The sequence below is a fragment of the Anas platyrhynchos genome, chromosome 2, assembly GCF_047663525.1.
Source record: "Anas platyrhynchos isolate ZD024472 breed Pekin duck chromosome 2, IASCAAS_PekinDuck_T2T, whole genome shotgun sequence".
Taxonomy (NCBI): Eukaryota; Metazoa; Chordata; class Aves; order Anseriformes; family Anatidae; genus Anas; species Anas platyrhynchos.
Genome location: NC_092588.1, coordinates 36,011,346 through 36,029,574, shown reverse-complemented (window position 1 = coordinate 36,029,574; position 18,229 = coordinate 36,011,346). Strand labels below are relative to the sequence as shown.

Sequence of the window (18,229 nt, the reverse complement as noted above, 5' to 3'; positions counted from 1 at the left end):
CGGGGAGGGCGAGGGAGGGGTGAGGAAGGCTGGCCGCGCTGCCCCGTGGGGTTGTGGGAGTTGTAGTCCGCCCCCCCTTCCTCTCCTCCCCGTGGGGCTGGGTGGGATGGCGGGCACAGCCTCAGCTCAGCGCGGCGGCTGCACAGCCGTGGGCAGCTCGCCCTGCTGCCTCGCTGCGCCTCCTCGCAGCTACAGGAGGAGGAAATACAATTGAAAAGGGCTGCTGGGTTGAGATAAGGGCAGGGACATTGCTCACTGAGTACTGTCACAGGCAAAGCAGACTGAGCACAGGGAGATTCATACATTTTATTGACTGCTAATAACAGACTAGAGCAGTGAGAAACTCAAAGCATACTAAATACACCTTCCCTTCGTCCACCTCCTTCTGCATCCTCCCCCTGAGCAGTGCAGGTGAACGGGGAATGGGGGCTGTGGTCAGTCCCTGACACTTTGTCCCCACCACTCCTTCACAGTCCCTCTCTGCCCCTGCTCCCCATGGGGTCCCTCCCACGGGATGCTGCCTTCCCCAACTGAGCCTGCGGGGGCTGCCCACAGGCAGCAGCTCCTCAAGAACTGCTCCAAATTTGGGTCCGTAACATAGGGTCCATCCTTCAGAAGCGGACTCAACGGGTCCCTCAAGAGCAGCAGCTCCCACCACATCCACCTGCTCCACCAGGGGCTCCTCCACCCATGGGGGACTGCAGCCTGGAGATCTGCTCCATGTGGGACCCATGGGCTGCAGGGGGACAGCCTGCTCCACCAGGGGCCTCTCCCTACACAGGCTGCAGGGGAACTGCTGCTGCCTGCCTGGAGCACCTCCTGCCCTCCTGCTGCACTCACTCTGTTGTCTGCAGGGCTGCTTCTCTCACATTTTCTCACTCCTCTCTCCCAGCTGCTGTTGCACAGCAGATTTTCCCCTTCCTTCAATCTGCTCTCCCAGAGGCCCAACCAGCCTCACTCCCTGGCTTGGCTCTGGCCAGCAGTGGGTCCCTTTTGGAGCCAGCTGGAGCTGGCTCTGATCTGACACAGGGCAGCTGCTGGGCTCTGCTCACAGAGGCCAGCCCTGCAGCCCTCCTGCTACCAAAACCTTGCCAGTAAACCCAATACAGGGCAGAGCCCCGAGGGCTTCCCAGCCACGGAGTTTTTCAACAAGCATCTCTGAACCTGCCTGTCCTCCCTGGCCAACCCTGGGCAGCTACACCAGGCCCTGCCCCAGGGGTGAGTGGTGGCCATGGAGGTGTGCCCCAGCTGCCAGCTGCAGATAGGAGACACAGGAGGCCTCAGGGTGAGGTGTTAGCGCCAGTGATCCCGCCTGCTGGCGTCACACACACAGATAATGAGGGAGCGGAGGCCGTGTGGGCCTTATCTCCAGAAGCCATCTGAAATGGTACTTCACAGGCTGGGAGATGAGTGCCTGGAGAGCAGCTCAGCAGAAAGGGATCTGGGGGTGCTGGTCAGCAGCAGGCTCAACACGAGCCAGCAGTGTGCTCTGGTAGCCGGGAGATCAAACTGCATTTGAGGATGCATTAAACACAGCACAGCCAGCTGCTCAGAAGAGGTGAATCTCCCACTAAATTTAGCATTGGTGCAGCCTCACTTTGAGTATTGTGTGCTGGAGAAAAGGAGGAAGAGGCAACCTCACTGCTCCTTCCTGAGGAGGGGAGGTGGGCAGGGAGGTGCCAGCCTCTGCTCCCTGGTAGGCAGTGACAGGACACATGGGAACAGCACAAAGCTGTGCCAGGGCAGGTTCACACCAGACTTTAGGGACAATTTCTTAACTGTGAGGGTGGTCAGACACCAGAACAGGCTTCCTAGAGAGGTGGTTGATGCCCCAGGCCTGTCAGCATCCAAGAGGCATTTGGACAATGCCCTTAATAATATGCTTTAAATTTAGCTAGCGCTGAATGTTCAGGCAGTTGGACTCGATAGTCTTTGTAGGTCCTTTCCAACTGAACTATTCTTTTTTATTTAAAGTTTCCAACAAAAATGATAGGGAAAAATATTCACATCTTCCAGCCTGATTAATGTGGCTGGCAGCACATTCATGCAGAAATCTTAAGAGGGGTTACTTTTGGCTCACATAATTTAAATTCTCTTGAAACTCATTCCTGACAGTGATTTATCCTTTAATAAAGGAAAACAAAAGCTGAACTTGTGGAAGACAAGATAGCACCTCACTGAGGTGGCTACCCTTGATAGCATTGCCAAGTACCAGAGCCACCCCACCCAGCCCTACAAATAGAAGGACAAAAATGAGAGCTGCCTCCCTCCTCTGCCATCCCAGTGCTGTAAAGCAAACACCTGATGTTAACATCCTGGGGACTTGTTTATTCTGTACTCACCCAAATGATTTAAAATTAGACAGAGTAGAAATAATAGAAAATGTGTTTTGCTTGCACTTTCCAATGCAAACAGTGGGTTTCACTTTCATTAATCTGTGAAAAGTAGTTTATTACTGGCATTTAAATTATAAAGATTAAGATGATTAATACATACAGAAAAAACAGTGTTTGTATGCTTTATCGCAGTCTCTAAGATAAAAAATGTCTCCAGGCCTGGTCCCATGGCAGACTGAGCACTTCCACCTTCTAGCCAAGTCAGCGGAGCTGAGCATGTTCATTACCTCTTAGGTACAATAATTTGTCAAGCACAGAAAATGTATATGCAGGTGTAAATATATATATTCCTCAGTATAATCTGTTATCTGATCTTTCAAAATCTGGGACAGGTTTGAAGAGGAGAAGGTGAAAATTGTGAGACAGATTTTCATTCTTGCCTGCTACTAATTCTTATTTATGTGCACGGCAGTAGGGTAGCAGCATCACAAGGTACATAATCCTGCCAACGTGCGCTTTGCCTGAGGATAAATCAACAATCTGTGCCCATTCAACTCCTTGGCCTTCCCTACATAAGAAAAAGGAATGCAGTAAAAATGCAAATAGGGAAGCTTCTGTCTACTGTGAGGCTGTATGGGAGCTGAGGAGAATGAAGAGCATTCAGAGGGCATCAGATGGTGACAATCCTGTTGTGACCCGGCCTGCGTTTTGAAGGAATGTCTGAGAGCTTTTCTGTGCCATCATCAGTCTCTGGAGCAATCCACTTCTTCACAAATGGCAAATAAACACTTTTGTCATTGCTTAATAGTAGTTTGTATTAAATAAAAGGTAGCACTCTTGTGAAATAATTAGCTTTTTCTATCAAAACTGACGGTTGTTGTTGTTTTTTTTTTTTTTTTAATATTTTTTTCACTTCTCTAAACAGTTGTTTTTATGAAAACACTTGTTAAATTATGACTGCAAAGTCAAAAATGTTTCTCCTTCTTATTCCCTGCATTAATTTCACTGACAAATAGTATCTAGCTTTTATGGTGACTTGACCCTAATTATTCTGGCTATATGCAAACTTGCCATCATGATTGATTGCCCAACTGATTTCTGCAGCTAAAAACTTTCATCACAGAATCGTTGGTAAAAATCATAGTTCTCTGGCAAGGTAATGATTTATGCAAGTTAAATACATATTTTTTTACAAGCCGTATACACTGTATCTGGCAAACAGGATAATGCAGTTATGTGTTATATGACCGAACACAGGTCATGCAAGTAACTAAACCTTTGAACAGCCTTAGAGGAAAATTCAAGAAATACAGTATCTGTCTTGTTCGTAGATAACTTGCAGAAGTGCAGCACCAAGTCATATCAGAGATCAGGGCAATAACCACAGCTTTGTCACAGGCAACACGAACAGTGACATCACGGTCAGGAAAAGCAAGGTTACTTTCATATCTACCACGTACTTGAAGATCACAATTATTACAAGGTTAAATTTACTTAGATGACTCAGAAGAGTGATAAATTACCAGCAGCGGGATATAACTGAACCCGTGCTACTTTGCAGATGAGGACTGAGCACTGCCAGGAACAATATCCAGGCATTCATTCCTGGCCAAGGATGCGAGATCTAAAATGTTGAGTTTGATCTTCACACAGAGCCGTTCCCTCCCTTCCTTGTTCTTCACCCTCAGGGAACGGGTCATTCCCAGGTGGAAGCAATTACTTCTCAGGGGGAGTTGTTTCTTTGGAAGCTCTTGGAAGAGCAATGGCAGAAGTGTCCTGTGAAGGAGTTTCCATCTAAACAGAAATAAAAGATTAGCGCAGTGTGCCAAGGACCAGCTGATGATGAACTAGAAGATGCTCTATTTTGCCAGGAAGTTAAAATCATTAGCAGCCTTCTGATACAACTGTGTACACTACGGTGTGCTTTCAACAGCCTGTGCTACACCAGCTAACAGTCTGGTGTCACCTTCACCCAACCCCTGGTAGAGCTGATGCTGCTTAAAAGCACTGCATGTTTCAGCTTTACATTTGAGAAAGAGGAGAGAAGACACAAATGTGAGCTGGAGGGAACATGGCAATACGCATCACAACCCAAAATGAGTGCAACTCTTTTATATTTTGATACAACACCCTAGTGTCTAAAAAGTATGTCTAGTACTCACAGTGTCATAAGTACTCTTAGTACTATCTGCAAAGAGGCAGCCTTGGGTGCCCCAGCACACGGAGCAGCCCAGCCCAGTGCAGACTCTTGTATTTTCTGCTCTTGGTAAGCCAATTCTGCTTTCCTGACCTGGACTACCTTTACTTTGTCAACGCTGTCTGTCGTAGGCGTTCCTAACAACCTGAGCGCTATCGACTGTATTTACTGCAGTGTGCCAAAGGTGTTGCTCACAGCCCTTCTGCACTTCCTTGTCCTCAGGGGCAAGGTGCAGCCTAGCACAGCACTCCGGAAGGACAGGAATCCCCACTGAGCAGCTTCAGTTCAGCCTTCATAAAGGTTTGGGTTAATTACTGGTAAGCTGGTGGTTAGAAAACAGCATCTGGCTTTTCGTGAGGAGCTGGGCTGGCAACTCTTGACCTGGATTCATCCATCAGAATAACCTCCATACCCCTCTTCTACAGCCTCCCGATGATTTCCAAATTGAAAAATGCTCTTTTCTTCAGTGCTTTCCCAGAGCCACAGCTTGAACTGCTGCCCCTGCAACAGGTTCTGCGCTTCGTGCCTCTGGTAGATGCACCTTGTGAACACTGAGGGCATTCCTACAAACAAGGCCAAATTTGGGCCACTCAAAATGTGGTAGGTGTGTTAGCCAAACACTAGCACGCTAGGAAAACAACATGCCAAAGGGGAGGAAGGCACAAGCATTCTAATTCTAATGCTAATTGCAGCTATCCAAATTACCTGTTCAAAGGCTTTGCTGCTGCAAAGTCAAGTTCCCAGTGTTCAGGTACAAACTGGCCCAGTAACAGCAACCACACAGCTCTGCCTCTCTTTTTGCCTTCCTGTTCAGAGCAGGGACAACCTCTGCATGCAAGACGAGCTGCTCAATGGCTGCCCTGTTTTGCTTGCTTGCTTTTTTTTTTTCTTCTTTTAACCTAGGTTTTTCTGTTTCTCAGATGAAAATCTGGCTTGCGGGCCTCATTTTGCAAAGCAATTTGATGGATTTCACACACAAACTCCTTTGCAAAATTAAGGCTCCACATTTTTTACCCTGAAACATCTCTTTGAGACTCATTGCTAACATTAAAGGAGACAATTAATGAAACTGATTCATCAGAATAGCCAGCGTCCAGCAACCGTCAATAGAAAATCCATCTTTAGGGCACTCAACCATTAAAAAAGAGGAGAATGTAAGTGTTATTAGCTTAGATGTGTAACTTGATTACATGGACGTCTCAATGGCAATTACTGTGAATATTTATCTGCTTTCCATAGTGCTCTGTCAAATGCAAATTGAAGAAATGGTACGATCCCATTATACTAAAAGATTAATGCCTCAAAATAAAATAGGTTGGGCAACTAACACGCCCACTGCCGTATTGATCTGTGTGCTCACAGAGAATGCACAGTCACTGATCTCAGCAGCTGTTAAAGGTTTCCTTAAATCTGTATGACATTCACATGTATTTATGTGTCCCAATTTATTGCCTGGTCCTTAGAGAAATTCTCTGCAAATGCTCAGTTTGGAAGAGACAAATGAACAACCACGTCCAGTGTAGAAGAATTTTCAAGTGAAGGGTGTAAAGGGGTGATACAGACAATGAGTGCTTCTCATAGAGAATGATACCTGGCTTGTGATTGTGCTCAAATTTGGAAGTAATTGACATGTTGAGAGCTTGTATTTTTCAAATTTGAAGACATAGGAGAGAACCTATGAAGTAGGAAATTGTGGGAGTGGAGCAGATGGTTGGGAACCAAAACCAAAATCTATCCTCAAATTTTCTCCTGAGGATTTTAACCTAGATATTGTTACAGTCCAAATATAAACTAGAGGTACCCTTCAGACTGATTTATTACACTCTAGCAACTAATATGCATAAATACCCTTACCATCAGCAGCAAGGTGTTTTAATAATTTGATATACTATACAAACATTTAGATAGGTATCTCAAGGGATTCTTAGTCCATTTTACTTATCTAAAGTTCTAAAAACAGGGACTAAAAATAAATAAATAAATAAATAAATAAATAAAAATGATAATGATAATGATGATAATAATAATAAAGAAATATGACCCTACTGCTGAGTAGGAATTGCTTTGAGGAAAACTTTTCTTGAATCTGACGTCAAGCCATGCTTGGTAACAATGAAGACATATAATCTATTAAAAAAACTTACAGCTTTTTTGCATTGATTTACTTCGTGCCATAAAATCATTTGCTTGCCTGTATCATGGAAGAAAAACGCATAAGGTGATTTTCAATTAACTCTTGTCCTTCAGTAATTTCACTAGAAAAAGAGCAATGAAATAACAAATTCCTCCTGGAGACTTTGCAGCTTCTGATCTGTATTATTATATCCATAACATTATGGATGGTATTAATTTCTGTAAGTATAATGCAGATAGCCTGAATCCAAAGCCACGTACCATTAATCATGTGGGGGACAGTGCTGAAACTCTCCTGTGTTGTTTTGCTGGATTCAGTTCTGGCAGTAGGTGTCAGCAGAAGCTCACCGAGGGAACCGTCCCATCCATCCCCAGACCTGCCACGCTGCACGGATGATGCATTAGGGCTGAAAGGTACAACTGCACTGTCACCCTAGTGCCTTTCACCTGACTAATCCAATACAGAAAAACAGAGGGGCCAAGTGCTGAACGTCCTAGATGACTGTATACAACCGAGCAGGACAAACTACAAGTCAAGCTTTGCTTGCACACCGAGGTTCATTCACATAGCAAATGTGGTGGGGTCATTCACAAGATGCACATTGATGCAGCAGAACATTGCTTGGTGAAGAACGCCGTGCATTAAAACATGAGTACCTGCTCTGGGGTCCAGAACATAGCAGGAGGTCTGCTCAAATAACAAAACAGGGGTGAAGAGACAAAAAAAGAGAAGATCTCACTATGATATGACTACATCAGGAAGATTCGGTGGTTGTAGTTTTAAGGGGAGGATTTCAAATAAAATCATACTAAGGTCCTTCGTTAGCAACAAGTTCACTACTAAAATTAACAGCTACATACTAGGAAATACATCCCATTATAATACAGTAGGTCAAAGTTGGCTAAAAGGTAGAAAAATTGAGAGAGATTTTGTTGGTACAGAAGATAAGTAAGATATCCTACAGGGAAGGTTTTCTAGATCTGGCTCTGAGCAAATCTATCTGAGTGAAAACAATAGCAAGCAAGTTGTGCAACTGAAAACAAACAAACAAACAAACAAACAAACAAGAACAACAACAACAAACAACCTATATCAAATTACCAAGTAGAAACCAACACAATCACACACACACATAAAAATAGATAAATCCAAGGAAGACAAAGTAGAAAGCAATGCACTATTACACAGCTATAAGGATATACGGAGGACATTTTGCAGGAACATTATCAGTATGAGGGTGATTGACAATGCCAGTCCAAAATGGTAACCTACTTTCTCTCGGTGAAATGGTAGCAGGCCACGTACAGGAGAAGAAGTGATAGCTGCTTTATCGGGACATTCATGAGTTTTGGTATCCTCTCATATGACACTGCATAGCACAGATCAGATAGTGCTGCCCCAGCTCAAAAAGCCACGATTATAGCACACTTATGTAACCAGCAGAGCAGCTGGTCACCACCAAACTGCAAAAGCATATCGAAACGGGAGTATGCAGGCATCTGTCCTCAATCTGTTCATTAATTACATGCAAGATTATACTTATGAAACCCGGGGGAAACACGAAGCTGGAAAGAGTTGGAAGCCCTGTGAGGAATACATTTATAGTTCATAATGATCTTGACAAGCCAATGAAATAAATCAGTTTAGAAATCAGCAGCTACAATACGTTAGTCCCACTTATAATCACAAGATAAGGGAATAAATTCATTGGAACCATTCTTCAGAGATGATCAGGGTATACAGTGAATCACGCGCTGATCGTGAGTCAGTCATGTCATATTGTTATGAAAATGCAAAGCCTGCTAAAGGCTTTAGTACAAAAGTGTCACAGGTAAGATAATACGATCAACACAGGGACACCTGCAAGCACGGCGTGTGCGGGTACCTCATTTCAAGGAATATGTGAACCAACAGGGCAAAGTCCAAGGCAGATGAACAAAAATAATCATAAGTCTAGGAAAAAAAAAAAAAGATGTGTGAGAAATAATGGGTGATCTCATGTAAGCATGCAAGAGCTGGGTAACTGTGGCTGGTATCAAACACAGACTGGAGGCAGGAGTCAAGGTCTCAGTAAATAAAGAAATATGGTAAAAAATGAGATGATACGAGAAATAATATGTCTGAGGTTATACTGCTTCACGATAAACTGACTGCTCTATTCAACCTCCCCTCCTATCTTGCATCTGTGCACCTCTGACTGCAAGGTCCATCCCTCTGGTGGCTAAGAGCTTTGTCCACCTCCTTGTTCACACCATGAGCAGCCAGCCCAGCGCTAAGGGTGAACTCTCAAATTCTGGGGAAGACAACAAAAACATGCTGGCTGTATTGAAAGCTAGGAAAACAAAACAAAACAAAATGGCCAAATGAGAATTTCAGAAAAAGAGACTGAGAGCTCATCTTCTTGTATGTGGGTCAGCAGAGCTGAGAGTTGCAGCTAATTTTATAATAATCTGCAGATCAAAGAATATTTTCACTGAAGGGTGTTGCCCCTCCCAAGAGCTTTTTTTCCCAGTTCAGCTCTTCCAAAGCTCTTCCCCAGCTCCCTGATGCATTTACTTCCTTGAAGTAAAGATGTGATGGGAAGCATCAGACCGGGGACTGCAGAGACTTGTAGGACCAGTGGGGCAGTGGTGGGAGAGAAGCTCATGTGGGGACTCTGGCATGGGGACACAGCCAAGGCAGCCTCTGGCAGGGTGAGAAATGGGGGACCCCAGCTCTGCAGAAAGTGCACCCCAGCTGCCCCTCCTCCTCAGTGTGCAATGGGCTTCAGGCAGGCATTTTAACTACAGCTCCCTAAGGTGGAAAAGAAAATAGAGGATATGTAACAGTGCCCAAAACTTTGCCTTTCTTGTCTGGGTGTAGGAAAGAGAGCAGGGACAATTTCCCCAAATAACTCTTTAAAAATAGATACTCTTTGGAAATATTCTGAATTAGAGACATGGTATTTTTACCACTGGTTAAACATTGCTTTAAGTCTAATTGTCTAAGCCCCTGAATCTTGTGTCTCAGTCACTTTGTAGGACTTCAGACACTTGTAGGTCCTTCAGATACTGCTCAGTCCTTCACTCAGGAGGACTTCAGTCAGCCTCACCTCCATCTCTGAACAGGTGCTGGAATCACTCCTCCTGGAGGTCATCTCCAAACACGTGGAGGACAAGAAAGTGATCAGGGATAGTCAGCATGGGTTCACCACAGGGAAATCATGCTTAACCAATCTGATAGCCTTCTGTGATGGGTGACTGACTGGGTAGATGAGGGGAAAAACTGGATGTCGTCTACCTTAATTTCATCATGGCTTTCAGCACTGTCCCCCATAACACCCTCATAGGCAAGCTCAGGAAGCGTGGGTTGGATGAGTGGACAGTGGGATGGACTGAGAATTGGCCGGATGGCAGAGCTCAGAGGGTTGTGATCAGTGGCACAGACTGGTTAGAGGCCTGTAGCTAGTGCTGTCCCCCAGGGCACTGCATCCAGTCTTGTTTGACTTATCCATCAGTGACTTGAGTGACAGAACAGAGCACCTCAGCAAGTCAGGGGAGGTGATCCTCCCCCTCTGCTCAGCCCTGGTGAGGCCACTCCTGGAGCACCGTGTCCAGTTCTGGGCTCCCCGGTACAAGAGGGACGTAAAGCTACTGGAGAGAGTCCAGCAGAGGGCTACTAAGATGATACGGGGCCTGGAGCATGTGTCAAACACGGACAGGCTGAGAGCTGGGCCTGTTTAGCCTGGGGAAGAGAAGACTGAGAGGGGATCTTATTAATGCGTATAAATATCTGAGGGGAGGGCTTTAAGAGGATGGAGCCGGTCTCTTTTCAGTGGTGCCCAGTGACAAGACAAGAGACAACTTGCACAAACTGAAGCACGGGAGGTTCCAGATGAATATGAGGGGGCACCTCTTTGCTGTGAGGGTGACAGAGTACTGAACAGGTTGCCCAGAGAGGCTGTGGATCTCCTTCTCTGGAGATATTCAAAACCCACCTGGATGCCATCCTGCGCAATGTGCTCTGGGTGACCCTGCTTGGCAGGGGGGTTGGACTGGGTGATCTCCAAAGGTCCCTTCCAACCTCAGCCATTCTGAGATACTTCCAAAATGGACCTTCTGTGAGCAGCTGTCTCCTTTCATGTGTGCAAAGGGATTTTTCTTAAACTACCAGCACCAGCAAAGACACTACTTTGGATTCAGGCAGCTAATGCTGTTTCAAACATGCTGTGCCCAGAGCAGATCCATACACACTGTGGTCAGCAAATCTGAAACACCCACTCCATTCTTCCTGCTGGAGCTCTGCAGAAGTTGATTACAAATCAGAGGCTTTTATAATGGAGTTATAACACATTACAGAACCCCAGGCAGTATGATTTAGTGTTTTAGTGATGTGAATTAGTTCTCCCTCACTTGCTCAGTTCAGTCATCCTTTCATTGCATACCCATTGTGTTTCACTGTGCTTATGTCTTTTTGCAAGTTTATTAAAAAAAAAAAAAAAAAGATGAGCAACTTCATATCTCTTCCAGTTCACCCTAAAATAGACCCTAAAAAAGAGACTTTACATGTATCCTTACAGTTCATCTCTGTTGCACTACAGTGCAGAAAAGTTCACTGAACAGGGAACAGCAAAGATGAACAAAACAAAACCAGAACAAAACTGAAGGGAAGCAAAAGTTTTATTTGAACTTTATGTCATACTCCGTCTATCAGCAGGGCTGAAAAACAGTGTCTGTGTTAATGAAGAGTGAGCATTAAGCAACACTTCTGATTTCTGCAAATAAGAAAAGACTTTATATTAACTTTATTAACCTCTCCACTTTACTTTAAAATGGTAGCTTGGTTTCCTTATGGCCTTCTACTCTTGCCCACTCAAAAGGCTTGTTCTCGTCTTCTTTTATGGGCTTTACACCCTGACTTCTGTATTAAGAGAAATAACACCACCTCCATTTGTGACAGGTTTTGAGATTTTATTTCTGGGAAGGCTATTGCCTCATCCTTTGTACTTCCTGATAACTCATGTGAAACATCTGACACAGGGACTTTCTTGTTCCCCAAAATGACAACCACAGCTTGAATAAAAAGGGAAAAGAAAAAAAATCAACAAAAAACACCCACTTCATCAAATAAGTCTGTATTTCTAAGTGAAATGGTTTCGTAAGCTGAAACTTAGGTAAAGTAATTAAATTTTAACTTCTTGGAGATTTTCATTGGTATATCACATTTTTTATTTTTTTCCCTAGAGAATTAGAATTTAAACCTTATTCACTTCTATAAAAGTATCTTAAGAAAAGTAGACTTAAGGTTTTACTTAGGGCCTCTAACTTAATTATTGCATGTTGTAGTGATTAAAATGACTCTACATCCTCTCATGTTTTCTTTGCTGTACACTCTGGTTTTCTATTTGAAGATATCTAGATATAATATTTACATACTGCCCTGTAATACATGCCATATTGTCTTTTTTATTTTTATTTTTATTTTTATTTTTTTTTTTTGAGAAATAGCATTTTGTTCTTGCCTGGATGCCTAAGAGCTGCTATTTAATATATTAAAGATGAATAGTTTTATTATTTTAAAATATTTTTTACTCCGGATTTAAAGAATATACTGTCTTCCATTATTTTAGTTATTTCTGATTGCAGAGGTTGAATGTTACATGCTGTAGTCAATGCGTTTCATATGGCAAATAGTTCATAGCAGTGGGAATCCTGAATGCAAACAATGGGTTCTACTTTGTGTGTAAAAATTAAACAGGCTTGTGTTGAATGGAAAAATATCTCTGGCAAGGTCACCGTTACTTCTGTCAGCTTGCTGTTCCTTTGAGTGTCCAAAAAAATCCCTAAAACTGAAGAAAGCAGTGAACCTCCTGGTCTAATTAACCTTGAGCTTAACGGAGAGCATACTTAAACGTTCAACAGCAGCACACTACGCCACAGTAGTTGCATGAGAGGATATGATAAAAGTATAAAAAAAATTACTTCCACCTTTTTGGAAGGAGGGAGAGAAAATGAAACGTGCTTACTAGCTACCTAGACTGCAGATGACATGCTTACTTGCTTACCTCTCACCATTTGGGGTAAAGAACTGTACTTACTGCACTAAAAGCTGCTCCTAGCTAGGTGCTTACATGTCCAGAAACATCACCCTCAAGCTTGGCAGTATCTCCTTCCTACTCAATCCACTGGTGATTCACCTTGTCTCAGGATTAGGCTGCTAATGACCATTATTTGATAACAACCAAGACTTGGAAATATGCCTCTTATTACACCTGGGAGGCTGGGAAGCTCCACCTCTGTGGTAGACTCGAATTCTGCAAAATCTGATCTAGATTTGCTTATGACACCAACAAGTACAAACTTAAGTTCAAAAATCAAAGCACCCAACAGGGTAGAAAGTGAAACCAGCTTAAAACAGTGACTATGAGAAGGGTGACCTCTGCTCTTATCCACCTGTTCTGCTTTTGGTGCAGATATGAAAGTCTGATGGTAATGCTTTGGAGAAAAGTTTTCCTTGGAGACACAAAGGGAGTTAGACAAGGATTCCCAGATGTGATCTGGCAACCAAGTTCCAGGAGCTCATTAAAGGTCTTAAATGTTTCTTTTTATGTAATATTTGTGTTAAACTTTCATCTTAATTGCTGTAATCCATTTTTTAAATGTTCAATAAAACATATAAGTGTTGTATTACCTTACTGTGGGAAAGAAAATTCAGTACCTACACCTCGTAAATGCTAAGCTTATTAGAAATATTAATAGTTAACAAGCTCCCTGAAGACAAATTTTATCATTCCTTCAGAAGCTAAGCTCTGAAAAAAAAATTGGAATATGTGTGCCTAAAGATAGGAACCTCTTCATGAACATGGATTTAGTGGCAGATGACTGCTATGCCACAGTGAGCCTTATGACATGTAATTGTTGATTTTTGTCCTTAATGTACTTTATTTCCTTGATGTAGGTGTAAAAAACTTGCTCGTGTGGTTGAGGGGGATCTAACTAGCCTGAGTGTGTACAGTCTGGTCTGCTGAACTGAAAATCCTTGGTGGAAGTTCACCTCCTGTACCTTGCTTTCTGCTCCCTATTTTAAAACTTTTGTCTTTTATTCTGATCGTCCTTAGTCTCTATTTCTTTTCTCCATGCTTTGGCTAGAAAGCTCACAACAAGCCTACACTAGCTAACAAACCCTTCGTCTTTGCAATTTTTCCTTCAGCCTGCGCTACTGCACTGCTTCTTGGTGTGGGAGGAGGCAAAGTAGGATGTATGGAGGCCGAGTTGCTATGGGGAAAGAAGTGCAAAGGGAAGAAAGGTGGATATATGCAAATAGGTCAGGCAACAGAGAGAATGGAAAGAAGGAACAGCAAGCTGACAGAAGTAATGGTGACCTCGCCAGAGATATTCTTCCCCATTTTGGTGGTTTGGTGTTCACAATAAGGTGGGGAGTACATCTGTACAAATACTCAGTTACTGCACAAAGGGCTTACTCTGTCCTTAATCCATGTACCAGACTGCTGATGTTGCTGTGCTTTAAAAGCAGGATGTCATCATCACCTGCTTTTTTCCCCATTTTCTCTTTCGGTGTTGCTGATGCTTCTAGGTGAGCTGTTCAGACATTGACCTGTGTGTAGTTAAACAAATCAACCTGTCTGCAAGGATATGTGTAAGAAAACAAATGACAGAGCAAACAGATGACAGAACAACTGATGCACATTATTAGCTTTGTTTGCTCAGCAGCAAGGATGGAGACTCACCTTTTAAAGATCTTCTGGTTTTAGTGCTTCCTATTATAGATGATGTGGCATTAGGAGCCTTGAGTGTGTACTTATGTCCTCAAAGAGGAACACCACAACAGAAAGAAGACATGCTGTTCTTACGGTGCGATTAAGATGGAAGAAAAGAAAACACTGACTACAGTGGCAAGTAATTTTTGTCTTTGTTCTTTTATTTTTTTTAAGAGGCTTTCACCTTAGGTGAAATTTGCTTATAGTGAAGGGAACTGGTAATGGTTCTCATTGACAGTTAGGTCTTGTGCTGTGGCTGTACAGGAGAGCAATAGGCTGAGTCTCTGGTGCAGAGAGCTGCAACTTGGAAATGAGAATGAACTTACACTTGTCTGGGGCTCCATCACCACAGCAACATCATGAAGTGGATGAGGCCACATCTGCAGGTTGTGGTCTACACTGGAAACTTTTTCCCAGGCTGTCTGGTAGATTAAGGACACCCACCTGGAGGTACTGTCAAATGCATGCAAGATTTACTGTTAAATGGATGCAAGACTTTCCAGAAGGTGAAGGTTACAACAAAGATTAAATGTACTTCAGCTTTCTAGGATAAAGGATCTAAATAATCTAGCATTTTTTTGTGTGTGTTTGTGATATTTTCCTTCAGCACAGTTTTAAAGAAGCTGTCAGCCAGAAAGAGAAATGTTCAACCCAACAGCAATTGTTGAATCAGCTCAAGTGCACAAGTCCAGACAGTGGTGGTAAACGAAAGAAAAGGCAAAGATCAGAGGTGAGTTACAGGTGCAGTCAAATGACTGGGCATAATGATCGGCTAAAGTAGCATTCCCACTAAAAACATGTTAGCAAAATCTGTAAATTAAAAGAGCAACAATGACACTTGTACGAAATCATGCCATGTTGACAAGAACTACTTGTTCTGATATTTCACCAAACACACGTGGCTTTTAGCTATACCATTTCATCTCACTCCTTTGCTTCTCTGCAAGAGGGAAAGGAATGAACCATCCAAAACGTGCTGAAGGGAGCCTGTAAGGTGGTGATTGTTATGTTAAGATACGGTAGGACATAGATTAACTGCAGTGGGACATTGGACTAAGTTCTTTGCCTAGGATTCACTTTTACCCATACTACAGTCTCTGCCTTCTTCCTTGCATGTCAGGAGCTGCTGCCTTTCTCAGCAGTCTCTGCCTTCTTCTTGCTGCCACTCAGGAACCGCATCTGTGCCACTTCTGTGCTCGGAGCAGCTCCCTGGTCTCATGGCCCCTCTCCAAGGTCCTCCTGCTTGTTTCGTGAAGCCTCCAAGCTGTTACCACCCTCACAGGTGTGCCATGAGGGAATCTCAGACGGGCATACTGAGAAGGACCAGCGTGGAGCACAGTTTTCCGAGGCAGGGTCGCTAAAACGAAGGGTGGGACTTTTTTGCGGCGGGGGGCTGCATCCTGTGGAAATACGAGGGGAAAGTGTGGCAGGAAGCACAGAAACAGCAGCCAAAAGAGAAACAGCAAATGCTGCTGGAGACAAACTGGTAGCCTTAATTTTACCACATCCTGCTGCGAGAAATGAACACAGAGAGCAACTGCGCTGAAAAAGAAGCGAAATAATGCCAAGAAGGCAGAAGGGGGGGGGCGGGAGGAGATGCTTTTAAACACTTCCCAGTGAGGCTGGCAGGCCAGGCCCTTCAGACGGGTGTGTTGTATCGGAGAATCCCCGAAGGGCTCGGGCTGGAAGGGGCCTCGAAGATCATCACCCGCCATGGGCAGGGACGGCACCCACCACACCAGGCTGCCCAGGGCCCCATCCAGCCTGGCCCTGAGCCCCTCCAGGGATGGGGCACCCACAGCCTCCCTGGGCAGCCTGTGGCAGCGCCTCCCCGCCCTCAGCTCCCCGCACTCCCCTCCCGGGCCCCCGGAGCCCTCCCCGGCCGCCAGGGGGCCGCGAGTCCCGGCCTGACCCCGAGGCTGCGGGGGCGGTGCGGGCGGCTCGGCCGCTGGCCCCGGCCCCAGCCCCGGCCCCGGCCCCGGCCCCGCCTGGAAGCCCCGGGGCCGCGGCGAGGAGGAACCCGCGACTCTGGGCTGGAAGCAGGCGGCCAGGAGGTAAGGCTGGGCTCGTCCATTGGGGCTGCTGCTGCTCCTGGAAGCCCTGCTGCAGGCCCCCGGGGAGCAGCGAGACCCCTCTCGGTGCCTTCCCCTCGCAGAGGTCTGCGTGCTCCCGCGGGGCTTGTTTGTGCCTCAGCTCCGCAGCTTGGCTTTCCCTGAAGTTTTAGGAGCGTATGGAGAGCATGAATATGCACTTGTTGGCAGCCAGAAGCAGTCGGCAGCCTCTGTATTCCTCTCTCGTCAGTGCCACAGCCTCTTCATTACGTGCTCTGAGCACTGAAGCAGCATGGAAATGCATCTTGTGCTCAAAATAGACACCGACAACCCTTCTGTTTAATTTTCTTCCATATCACTCTGTTATAATCAGTGTCTATTGTTATCTTAAAAGAGGATTAAGTGTTTCTTCAGGAGAATGGGAACTGTCAGGAGTGGTATGTACATAGGCTACATCCAGACTTGTAACACATGGGATTTGCTCGGAGGGGATCTTGGCTTTGGCAATCAGCAGCTGATAGGAGTTGTTGCTTTTCATGATCGCTGGCTGCATTTTCATTCTCAAGGATGGGTGGCTTTCTGAGAGGCTGGATGTTCACGTCTCACTGAGCAGAGGTCTGCAGAGGACCCATGAAAGATATTAGCTGGGTGTTTTCTAGCCCATTCTGCTGTCATCTGCTTATGAAATAATGCAGCGCAGGGAGCTAGTAGTTCAAGCCTTAAGATGCGGGCGCTTTAAAATTACTAGTCTGCTCATTTTTTGACTTGTTTGAAGTCAATCCACAAGTAGGTGGATAATTTGACTGTAACGGCGTGTGTTTAAAATAGTGATTGCTGGTTTTTAGTATGCAGGATTGTTTCAGCCTAGGTAGCTGGATTGGCTGCCAGCCTCCGAAGCTGACTTGACCCAGCAACAAGACGTTTCAACGGAATATGCTGAATTCCCAAAATCAAGTGTATGAAATAAAATGTCACAGGTCTTAGCAAATAAAAATAGACACGTAGCAACTCTTTGTCTCCCCTGGGATCTAGGATTTATGATGGAAATCATCTGTCATTTCCTAATGCCACGCATGCTAATTGCAAGTTGAGGTTAATCATCGCTGTGTAAGGGAGTATGTCAGATCTTATTTTCCATCCCATCCACATGGGATAAGCTTCTAATAAGCTCTGATCCCTCAGCTGCATCCACACAGCAGCACTTTCCTGGGTTATCCTGCCTATATCCCAGATCATTTTCCAGATGGTTTCAGTTTTATAATTTGCATTCAAAGCAGCGGGGCATTTTTGTCCCATGGAGACAAGGCGTTTTGTACAGAAATGCCCAGCATTTCTGCATGTAAATCGAGATCAGATTATACATTTTTGTAGTTGTGAATTAATATTTATTTTTGGCTGTCTAATTTGGCCTTTAGAAAAATGTTACTTTTAGGGAGTGGGAGCTTCCCAAAAGCAAAGCCACTGTTGGTTGGTCTTTTGACTAAATTTTTGGATGCTCATAAGCCATTGAAGACTTAATCTGCTATGATTTTTTTTTTCTGTGGATCAAGGAAGCTAGAAGCTGGCATAAGTAATCTATGTATTTATATAGACTGAGCTGTAGTAAAGCAATATGTTGTTTTTGTCTGAAGTTAGCACTTGGAGTGTTTGCATTGAAGGATTCATTTTGTTCTAGTTTGAGTAGCATCCATATGCTAAAATAACCCGCAAAGCAAACACGTTCGCTTTCCAAAGCAGAACTGAAGGGCTGGAGAA

General features: G+C 44.5%; 1 protein-coding gene and 1 long non-coding RNA gene across 2 annotated transcripts in view; one reads left to right on the top strand and one right to left on the bottom strand.

Moving 5' to 3' along the window:
- Positions 1 to 295: 295 nt before the first annotated feature.
- LOC140001861 (uncharacterized) lies at positions 296 to 8,079 on the bottom strand. The gene is made up of 3 exons (XR_011807482.1): positions 7,940 to 8,079; positions 6,928 to 7,073; positions 296 to 4,130 (listed from the first exon to the last, which is right to left on the bottom strand). It is a non-coding gene; the product is annotated as an uncharacterized lncRNA (long non-coding RNA).
- An 8,240-nt stretch (positions 8,080 to 16,319) lies between these two features.
- Positions 16,320 to 18,229, top strand: part of SGK3 (serum/glucocorticoid regulated kinase family member 3) — a 54,204-nt gene continuing 52,294 nt past the window's right edge. Inside the window, exon 1 of the mRNA XM_038174552.2 lies at positions 16,320 to 16,477. The gene's annotated coding sequence lies outside the window, so the exon portion shown is untranslated. The remainder of the gene's footprint in view (positions 16,478 to 18,229) is intronic.